Source organism: Sus scrofa, chromosome 6 (genome assembly GCF_000003025.6).
Source record: "Sus scrofa isolate TJ Tabasco breed Duroc chromosome 6, Sscrofa11.1, whole genome shotgun sequence".
Classification (NCBI taxonomy): Eukaryota; Metazoa; Chordata; class Mammalia; order Artiodactyla; family Suidae; genus Sus; species Sus scrofa.
Window position 1 is genome coordinate 165,079,667 of NC_010448.4, and position 11,219 is coordinate 165,090,885.

Below are 11,219 nucleotides of genomic sequence, written 5' to 3' on the forward strand. Positions count from 1 at the left end.
CACAAACCTGATTAATCCCTGCAAACATTTAGAGAACCTTGGGTTGGGTCCTGCACCCCAGGGCATCTGCTTCTCCCCTGCAGTGGCTTCCCAGGCACCAGCCAGAGACAAACACAGGATGTTCCTCTCAGGGAGCTCAGCTGCTGCCGCCTCCCCTTTCCTCAACCCCAGGATCCTGTGTCTCCTCCCCGAGCTCTTTTTGTCGTCTTTTTCTTTCTTTCTTTCTTTCTTTTTTTTTTTTTTTTTTTTGTCTTTTTGTCTTAGGGGCTGCTCCCGCGACTTATGGAGGTTCCCAGGCTAGGGGTCTAATCGGACCTACAGCTGCTGGCCTACGCCACAGCCACAGCAACAGCGTCTGGGTCCTACACCACAGCTCACGGCAACGCCGGATCCTTAACCCACTGAGCAAGGCCAGGAATCGAACCCGCAACCTTATAGTTCCTAGTCGGATTTGTTAACCACTGAGCCATGATGGGAACTCCTCTTTTTCTTTTTTTAAGAGTTGATTTACAATGTTCTGTCAATTTCTGGGGTACGAAGGGACCCCCAGGCTCTTCTTTGTGGCCAGACCACCAGTCACTTGTCCTTTTGCTCAGCCATCTCCTGCAGACTGGCCTTCCCAGGGTCACCCTATTCTAGTCCTGGGCCCCCCTGATTTCACACCCAGGAAGCAGAACTACATCTGCCTGGGGAACTGAAACCCTGGGAGGGGCGGGTGGGGGCATTATATAGACACAGGCATATTTTTCCCATCTCGGCCTCTCTCACGGGACTTTATGGGCTTCATCTCATTTGTCCTCCCAACTGACCAACGAGGAAAGCATTTTTATTCTCAATAACCGATGAGATGGCTGAGGACAAGAGGGGTTAAATGGTGAGTCACACAGGTCGCTCAGCAGGGATTCGAACTCAGTTGCTCTTAATCATCAAGCAAGATTACCACTAGTGCCCCTGGCAGTGAGGCTCCGTGGGGTGGGATGTGGGAAAGTGCTCTGTGGCTGGAAAGTTCTGTCTGCTGAAAGCCTGCTGTCCATCCAATTCTGTCTCCACTGCTCCGAATCTGTGCCTTTCCTCTAAAACAGGGAGTGCCTACCTCGCAAGGCTGTTAGGAAGAGTCTGTGAGATCCTTGCTGTGCGTTGGGAAACTGAGGGAAGTACCAGATCCCCAACCTGGCCTCGTGGAGCTCAAGGTCTAGTTGAGAAGGAAAAAACATGCACCAACCAAGAAACAAAAGACATGCCTTGGCTGCAATGAGAGATCATGAGGCATGAATCCAAAGAGCCTTGGACGTGGGGCCTTTGGGCTGAATAGCCCTTGGGAAAACTAGATAGCACAGTTGTTTAAAGCTTGTTCTGGAGCTGGAGTGTCTGGTAATCCATCCTTGCTGTGTGACTGTGCCCCAGTTTCCTTACCTGTAAAATGAGGAGAACAGTAACTCCCCCCAATTCTCTAGTACAATTATAATAATATGAGTTCATACAGGATATAATATGAGTTAATACTATAGGCTAGCCAGAACAGGGCCTAGCCTATAGTTAGCCATCCTTGCATGTTAATCATTACATTGTTGCTGCTGTTGTTATTAGAATAGAGACCTACAGAGAGGGGGTTTCTGCCCTGAGAAGCCCAAGCTTGGGAACCAGACTGCCTGAGCTCACAACCAAACTTTGCCACTTACTGCGTAAACTTCGGTAAGTCGTTTTAACCTCTGGTGCCTTGTTTTTTCTTATCTGCAAAGTTGGGGGTAATAACAGTGACTGCTTCACAGGGTTGGGAAGATTCAATGAGTTAATCCAAGGGAAGCGCTTACAAGAGCCCCTGGTCCATTGCAAGGGCTCAGTGAGTGCTGACTCATTATTTCGAGCAGAAATACGATGCGAGGGTTTTGGAAAGGCAATGTGGAGAGGGGTTAGGAGAGGCGGGGACCACAGAATGGAAGAGCAGGCAGAAGTGGGGCCTGCGGGGATGGGTTTCCAGGACTTCACCTGTGTTGTCAGAGAACATCCATTCGATAGAACTTTCCATAGTTCCAATGTCAGATATTCCTCCCTCAGCCTTTTATCAGGTGAGTCTTTAAGCCGTGGAAATTGTACCTGTTCTTCGTATCCGTCCAAAGAGCAACAGAAGCTGAGCGAAAACCGTGGCTGTTGTCTATAGAACCTCAGCACAGCCCACAGGATGAAGAAATTTAGGCCATAATGCAGATTATCTCAGTTCTTGCCTTGTCCTCTCTGGCCACCCGAGTCTGACTGTCCCAAAAGAACACATTTCTAGGCGGCACTAGTTTGCAGGGAGAGGGGACAACTTTCATGCCAAAGACCTTCCATGTCATGTTGGTGCCATACTGAGCAGTGAGCTGTTCTGTCCATTTTGAGACATCTCTATAATTGTCCACTTGTCACCTTTTTTAAGACCTTCCTGTATTTGCCACGTGTGTGTGACTTGAGTGATATTATCAATGTTTTTGTAAATATTTACTATTTTTTCTATTCAGTTTAATTTGTACTTTAATAAAATGCTGTGAACTTTGGGAAAAAAAAGAAAAAAAGAAAGATAGAAAGAAAACATCTCTAAGTCCACACCACGCCGTTCCGGGAGCCAGAACAGCTTGTACCTGCCCTCAGGTGGGGCGTGGAAGGAAGAGTTACTCCTCTCTTTGGCCACTCGAGCAGGCCCCAGCAGTTTTCCCGAGCGGCATCAGAGTCTTGCCCACTCGCTGGTGATCTCGAGCAAGTCATCTTCACGGGTCCTCAGCTGTCAAGTGGAAAGACAGGTGAATACCTTACCTGGTTCAGTTGGAGGTGGGGGCAGGGCTGAAAGCATGATGGGGGGGGATGGGGTATGGGGGGCTTGCCTGAGCTTATGAGCTTTCCCATATGAGCTTGCATAAGGGAAAGAAGCTTCTCAGATTCCGGAGGCTTTGGAGTCTGTCTTTGTTCTGGGAGTGAGACAAAAGGGCTGTGCCCTGTTCTCGGTAATGGCTTTGCTTCATTTCTTTTCATTTCTGTGAGCCTTTCCTCAATACAGAGGGGAGGGCAGGAGGGGGCACAGCCTTGCTCCAAGGAACTCACAGTCCCATGGACGAGGTAGGACACCACACCCAGAAATACTATTTGTGGGGTGGTTTATCATTTTCCAAGCACTGACAGGTCTTTCACCTCAGTGGACTGAGCGCCGCCACCGCCTCAGAGCCCCCCCCCCACCAGTTACACTGCTGTCCTCAGAGTTAGGAGAGGGTTTTGTCTCTACAGTAAGTTGATGACATAAATGATCCCAATACAGCACATTTCTGCATCTCTGCTTTTCGAAAAGTAAGTTTGTAGCCCCTCCCTTCGGAAGGGAGCCAGCCCTGGGAATCTGGGCCGACCTTCGTGATTTGGTTCAAGGAACAGAGGCAGTGCAAGGAATTTTGTGTAGTGCTGAGCCTAGGCTGCAAGAGAATTATTTCCTTTCTCTCTCCCGGAACCCCACCAGTGCCCTGAGACGTCCAAGCTGGCCTTCTGGGGGGGACGCCATGTCCAGTAGAATCTGCTCAGGCCCGTTGTCCCTGCTCAGGCCCGTACGCAGGTGAGAGTCGGCCAAGATGAGCAGAGCCGCCAGAAGGCAGATATGTAAGTGAGCCTGGCCAACCAACAGACTCAGAGAACAGCAAATGGTTGTTGATTTATTTATTTACTTTTGTCTTTTGAGGGCCACACCTGTGGCATATGGAGGTTCCCAGGCTAGGGGTCTAATCAGAGCTGTAGCTGCCGGCCTACACCAGAGCCACAGCAACGCCGGATACTTAAACCCACTGATCGAGGCCAGGGATCAAACCTGCAACCTCATGATGGTTCCTAGTCAGATTTGTTTCCACTGTGCCATGACGGGAACTCCAGCAAATGGTTGTTTAAGTAACTAAGTTTGGGGCTGGTTTGTTACAAAGCAATAGCTGACTGACTTAGCTCCCAATCCCCATTTCCCGGATGAATAACTGAGGTCCACAGACAACCAGGGACTTGCTCAATACCCCACAGTGAGGGGGGCCCACTGAGTCAAACCTGGATCTTTGAGACTCACTGCTACCTGTATAATAGGGATACAGACATCTAGACTTTAGAGCTATTATTAAAAGTTCCTAGGAGGTCCCATTGTGTTTCAGCAGGTTGAGCCCATCAAAGAGTCCATGAGGATATGGGTTCTATAACTGGCCTTGCTCAGTAGTTAAGGATCCAGCATTGCAACAAGCTGTGGTGTAGGTCACAGATGGGGCGTGGTCCAGTGTTGCTGTGGCTGTGGTGTAGGTGATTCAACCCCTAGCCTGGGAAATTCCATATGCCATAGGTGTGGACTTAAAAAAAAAAATCCTAGTCATTAGCCTGGAAAAAACACCAACCGTGTCCAACCACATCTCACCCTAAATCTGCTTTCCTCAATCTACTTAACCCATTCTTTCCTTTGAGTATACATAAAATAATGTGTTTCACCCTCTGAAATTTATTTGAAACTGTTCAGTAAGTTTCTTCCCCATTCTGCCCCTGAATTTCCTCATCTGTAAAGTAGGGCCATTGTATTACCTCATTGGTTATTGAGAATTGAATGAGTTAATTTAGTAAAGTGTTTTAAACAGTGCCTGACATATAGTAAGTTCTATATAAAATAATAGGAGTTCCTGTTGTGACTCAGCAGAAATGAATCTGACTGGCATCCATGAGGACGCAGATTTGATTCCTGGTCTCGCTCAGTGGATTAAGGATTTGGTGTTGCTGTGAGCTATGGTATAGGTCACAGATGTGACTCGGATCCCGTGTTGCTTTGCTACGGCTGAGGTGTAGACCGGCAGCTGCCACTCCGATTTGACCCCCAGCCTGGAAACCTCCATATGCCATGGTTGTGGCCCTAAAAAGCCAAAAATAAAACGAAGTAAAATAAAACACCATATGCTATCACTTACATGTGGAGCTAAAATATGGCACAAATGACCTGTCTACAAAACAGAAAGAGTTCATGGACGTGGAGGGCAGACTTGTGTTTGGTGTGGGGGGGGCACTGACGGGAGTCTGGGGTTGGTAGATGCAGACTGTTCCATTCAGAACGGATGGGCGATGGGATCCTGCCGTACAGCACAGGGAACTGTATCCAGTCTCTTGGGTAAGAACCTGATGAAAATGAAGAAAATGGGTGTGTATGGGCAGCTGGGTGACATTGCTGTACAGCAGAAATTGAAGGAACACTGCAAATCAACTACACTTTAATAAAACAAAAGAATAAAATAATGTGACTAAAACATGAGCCATAGCAACAGCAGTTTTATTAGAGAAAGATTTTGATTTTGATCCTGAGAGCTGAATATTTCTCACTTGGTTCTGGTGACATCAGTATGAGCACTGAGTCAGCCTGTGGGCCATCGCTCTTGCATCCGAGACCGTGTGGAAGACAACATCTCGTGGCTGGTAGACCAGTTTTTGAAAACCAGACATGCAGAAAAGCACACGCTCCCTTCTTGAAAGCATCAGTAAGGAGCTCCGTCATGGCGCAGCGGAAACGAATCCGACTAGGAACCATGAGGTTGCGGGTTCGATCCCTGGTCTTGCTCAGTGGCTTAAGGATCTGGCGTGGCTGTGAGCTGTGGTGTAGGTCACAGACGCGGCTCAGATCCCGAGTTGCTGCAGCTCTGGTGTAGGCCAGCAGTTATAGCTCTGATTCGATCGACCCCTAGCCTGGGAACCTCCATATGCCTATGCGGGTGCGGCCCTAAAAAAGGACAAAAACAACAACAAAAAAAAAGAGAAAGCAACAGTGACATGGTAGGAGTCCCAGCCTAGCTGCCCACTTTTTGGTCACACTCCCTCTCCCGACCAGGCAGCCCTCTGGGCCAGTTGGGACGCCTCCTGGGAGGCAGCTGAACACAATGCAAGAAAAATTGCACACCACCAATCACCTTTCCTGACTAATAGTTTGTTCTTTCATCCATTCATCCCATGAGGTGTAAAGGGTTGATTTCATCATACTCCTCAGTTCACAAAAGGTGAACTTACCTTTCCGTTTGAATATTTTTTTTTTTTTTTAGGGCTGTACCTGCAGCATATATAAGTTCCCAGGCTAGGGGTCAAATTGGAACTGTAGCCACCAGCCTACACCATAGCCACAGCCATGCCAGATCTGAGCCGCGTCTGCGACCTGCACCACAGCTCACAGCAACGCCAGATCCTTAAGCCACTGAGCGAGGCCAGGGATCAAACCTGCGTCCTCATGGATACTAGTTGGGTTCATTACCAATGAACCACAATGGGCAGTGTTGAATATGTTTAAAACATGTTGTTCTGTGGGAGTTCCCGTGTTGTTCTGTATGCATATATTTTACACCTTTACTGACATATAATTGGTACACAATAAACTGCACATATTTTTTTATTTTATTTTATTGAAGTATAGTTGACTTAAATGTTGTGTTAATTTCCTTTTTTTCTTTTTGGCCATACCTGCAGCATGCAGAAGTTCCTGGGCTAGGTATTGAGCCTGCACCACAGCAGTGACAACACCCCAGGGAACTCCAGTACCACATCTTCTTTATTTATTCATCTCTTGATGGATACTTAGGTTGTTACCATGTCAGCTGTTGTACACAGTGCTGCTCTGACCATAGGGGTGCATGTATCTTTTTTAATGAGAGTTCTGTCCAGATATATGCTCAGCAATGGGATTGCTGAATCAAATGGCAACTCTATTGTTTTTTTAGGAACCTCCATGCTGTTTCCATTGTGGCTGCATCAATTTCCATTCCCACCAATACTATAGGGGGTGCCCTTTTCTTCACAGCCTCTGCATCATCTGTTACTGGAGACTTACTAATGACGGCCATTCTGATCAGTGTGAGGTGGTACCTCATTGTAGCTTTTACTAGCATTTCTCTAGTAATTAGTGATTAAACTACACATATTTAAAATACGCAAAGGAGTTCCTGCTGTGGCTCAGCTCAAACAAATCCGACTAGTGTTCCATCCCTGGCCTCTCTCAGTGGGTTGAGGATCCAGTGCTGCCATGAGCTGTGCTGTAGTTTGCAGACACGGCTCAGATCTTGCATTGCTGTGGCTGTGGTATAGGCCAGCAGCTGCAGCTCCAATCCGACCACTAGCCCAGGAACTTCAATATGCCATGTGTGTGGTCATAAAAAGAAAAAAAAATAATAAAATACACACTTTCACGACTTTTTTTACATATGTATACATCTGTAAAACCATCACACCATTGAGATTTCAATCATCCCCAAAAGTTTGCTCATGGTCCTGTGTAATCTAGCCTTTCTAGGCAACCACTGATTTACTGTCTGTCAGTGTAAGTTGGTTTGCATTTGATACTTTCTACTCTATGAACTTTTGTTAAAAATATTTATAGGAGGAGTTCCCGTCATAACTCATCGGAAAAGAATCTGACCAGGAACCATGAGGTTTCGGGTTCATCCCTGGCCTGGCTCAGTAGCTTAAAGATCTGGTGTTGCCGTGAGCTGTGGTGTAGGTCGCAAACATGGCTGGGATCCCACGTTGCTGTGGCTGTTGTGTAGGCCAGTGGCTACAGCTCTGATTAGACCCCTAGCCTGGGAACTCCATATGCCGTGGGTGCAGCCCTAAAAAGCAAAAAAAAAAAAAAGTTATTTTTCACTCTAACCCCATGTCTAATGCAAGTCCATGGGGGAGTCTGCTCAACACAGTCACTTGGGAAGTCAGGCTGATATAATTTCTTTCTTTTTTTTTTTTTTTTTTTTTTGTCTTTTGTCTTTTTAAGGCTGCACCCACGCATATGGAGGTTCCCAGGCTAGGGGTCGAAGCGGAGCTGTAGCTGCTGGCCTACACCACAGCCACAGCCACGCCAGATCCAAGCCGTGTCTGCGACCTACACCACAGCTCATGGCAAAGCTGGATCCTTTAACCCACTGAGCGAGGCCAGGGATCAAACCTGCAACCTCGTTGTTCCTAGTCAGATTTGTTTCCACTGTGCCATGACGGGAACTCCCAGGCTGACATAATTTCCATCTCAATGTATGTTTCCATGATCTCTCTCAAAGCTTCCATCCAGAAATGTGGAAGAAAGACACCACTGCCACTATGTTTCATAGAGCAAGTCACATGGCCGTGCCTGACTGTAGAGAAAATGTGGAAGGCAACACTTTTGAGGGCCCAGGAGGAGGAGCAACTAGCTGAAAAGTCCTAAAAAGTCCTAATGCCTACCAGACCCACAAAATTGATTCCATGACCACAAAAGAATTGTGGTTTTTGGTGGTTTTTTTTTTGTCTTTTTGCCATTTCTTGGCGCTCCCCGGCATATGGAGGTTCCCTGGCTAGGGGTCGAATCAGAGCTGTGGCCACCGGCCTACGCCAGAGCCACAGCAACGCGGGATCCGAGCCGCGTCTGCAACCCACACCACAGCTCACGGCCAGATCCTTAACCCACTGAGCAAGGGCAGGGATCGAACCCGCAACCTCATGGTTCCTAGTCGGATTCGTTAACCACTGCGCCACAACGGGAACTCCAGAATTGTGGTTTTGAACCATAGTTCAGAGAGCACTAGTTTAAAGGTTCTTTTGTTGATCTTCACTACACTCAAAACACCTCTGTGCCAGAGTTCCCACTGTGGCTCAGTGGGTTAAAAACCCAACTAGTATCCATGAGGATGTAGGTTCGATCCCTGGCCTCCCTCAGTGTGTTAAGGATCCAGTGTTGCTGTGAGCTGTGGTATGGGCTGCAGATGCAGCTTGGATCCCGAGTTGCTGTGTCCGTGACATAGGCCGGCAGCTACAGCTTCAATTTGACCTCTAGCCTGGGAACTTCCATATGCTGCAGGTGTGGCCCTAAAAAGAAAAAAACAAACAAAACTCATCTGTGCCCCCTGCCTCAGAACTATTTAGAGATAGCATCTCTCTCTTTTTTTCAGTGACAGAGACATCTTTTTTTTTTTTTTTTTTAATGGCAACGCCAGATCCTTAACCCACTGAGCAAGGTGAGGGATCAAACCGCATCCACATGGACACTATTTGCGTTCTTAACCCACTGAGCCACAATGGGAACTCCACATTGACGGTTTAACGGATGGGGGGAGCTTACACGTCTGAAGCAAGGTTCTACAGTAACACCCCACCATGTGGGGAGGACTGAAGGGGAGGACTTGGCAACAGTCTTCACTCCCAGGGGTAGGGGGAGGTTACCAGTTGTGGGAGAGTTGATGTCAGGTTGCCTCATCGGTTACCAGGGCAGCTAGCAGAAGGGCACGCCCCTTACCACTCCTTTGATAAGTCATCAAGGCAGCTAAAGTTAGAACAGGATTGGGAGTTCCGGTCGTGGCTCAGTGGTTAACAAACCTGTATCCATGAGGATGCAGGTTCGATCCCTGGCCTCGCTCAGTGGGTTAAGGATCCGGCGTTGTGAGCTGTGGCGTAGGTCGCAGATGCAGCTCCGACTGGACCCCTAGCCTGGGAACCTCCGTGTGCCATGGGTGAGGCCCTCAAAAGACCCAAAAAGACCATCCTCACCTGGGGCCTGAGGCAGGCATGTAGGAGGCCAGGTGAGCAGGTGTAGGTGAAGCAGGCAGTGGTCAAGCAGGGGATGTTCAGAGAGCAAGAGAACAGCCACCTCCTGGCTTAGTGCCCCCAGTTCTTCCAGGATGGGACCTTCAGCTTCCTCTCCATCCCAGTCACTCTCCGAGGCACACCCGACTTTGCCAGTGTGCCTCCTGGTGTGTCACCGCAAACTCCCGTCGAGCGGCAGGGACATCAGGGCTCCCTTCAGAGAGGGGAGGGCTGAGGAAGCTCATGTACCACACTGACCTTCGGAAGCCTTTTCCATTGGGCCAGTTATTTAACTTCCTCATTTAGCAAATACTATTGGTAATCATATTCCCAGCAGGAGGCCTATGGAAATCTGATCAGGTTACTTTCCAGCTTAGAACTCCTGCGATGGCTTCTAGTTACTCTGAGCACCCACTCCTTCAGAGCCCGCTGGCGCTGGTCCAGTTGGCTTCCGCCTGCTCTCGAACCTCGTATTTCACAAGTATCCCCTTCTCTCCACGCTGCAGCAACCAGACCTCCTTCAGGTCCTGGAATATACTCCCTCCCATCTCAGGAGCTTCAGTCACATGGCCTGTTCCTCTGCTAGAGGCCCCCCCTCATACACACAGCCACCTCTGCCTCACTAACACCGCAAGGTCAGGTCTGTTTAAACACCTCTTCCTCCAGGCTAGGTTAGCTTGTCCAGGTAACACTTCTCTTCGTACTTTGCTCGCTTGTGATTTGGTTGTGATTCCTTTGTAATTTCTTGTCTATCTTGACTACTAGACTGTCCATCCCTTGAGAAAAGGACTTGTCTGTTCTGCTCACTCCTCTCTCTAGTATCTAGGAGTAGGCCTAGCACATAAGAGATGCTCAGGGTACCAACCACACTGGTGCTGGGGGTTAGAGATGCAGAGAGGAAGACTAGCTCCCCGCCCTGAATAATGCTCAGCTTGGGAATGGGGTGAGGAGCAAAAGCACACAAAGGAAGTTTCACATTCATTATACAGTGGGCTGGGGAAGCACAGAGACAGGAACTCAGTCTGCCTTAAAGGAATCAGAGGCGGCTTTCTGGAGGGCGTGGAAATCCAGGCAAGTGAGAACAGACAGAAAAGGGCACTTAGACAAAGACAATGTGTCAGGACGCAGAGGCAGCAGGGGACAGGTTATGCTTGGGATACACAAAGAGCTTGTGAAAGAAGGGAGCACTGGGGAATAGCATGATGAAAGAGAATCAACCACCAGGGCAGAGTTTGGACTTGACCCTGCAGTCAACACAGAACAAAGGATTGTAAGCAGATAAATGACAGTCAGATTTGGGTTTTTTGCATGTGTCAGTTATCTGTTACTGGGTAACAAATTACCCCCAAAACAGTGGCTTAAAACAACTATTTTATTTGCTCATGATTCTGGGCATGAGCAAGCTAAGCTGGTCTTGGATGGGGTCATTCATGCAGCTTGGGTCATCTGACCACTTAATTGAGGTTAGAAGGTCTTATATTGGTGTCCATCACAGGTCTCCAGCACGCTGATCTGGGCTTCTACACACAGCAGTAGTAGGAAAGTTCCAAGGTGAGCATGAAAGCTCCAAGGACCTTTTTTTTTTTTTTTTTTTGTCTTTTATCTTTTTAGGGCCACACCCACGGCATATGGAGGTTCCCAGGCTAAGGGTCAAATCTGAGCTGTAGCTGTTGGCCTAC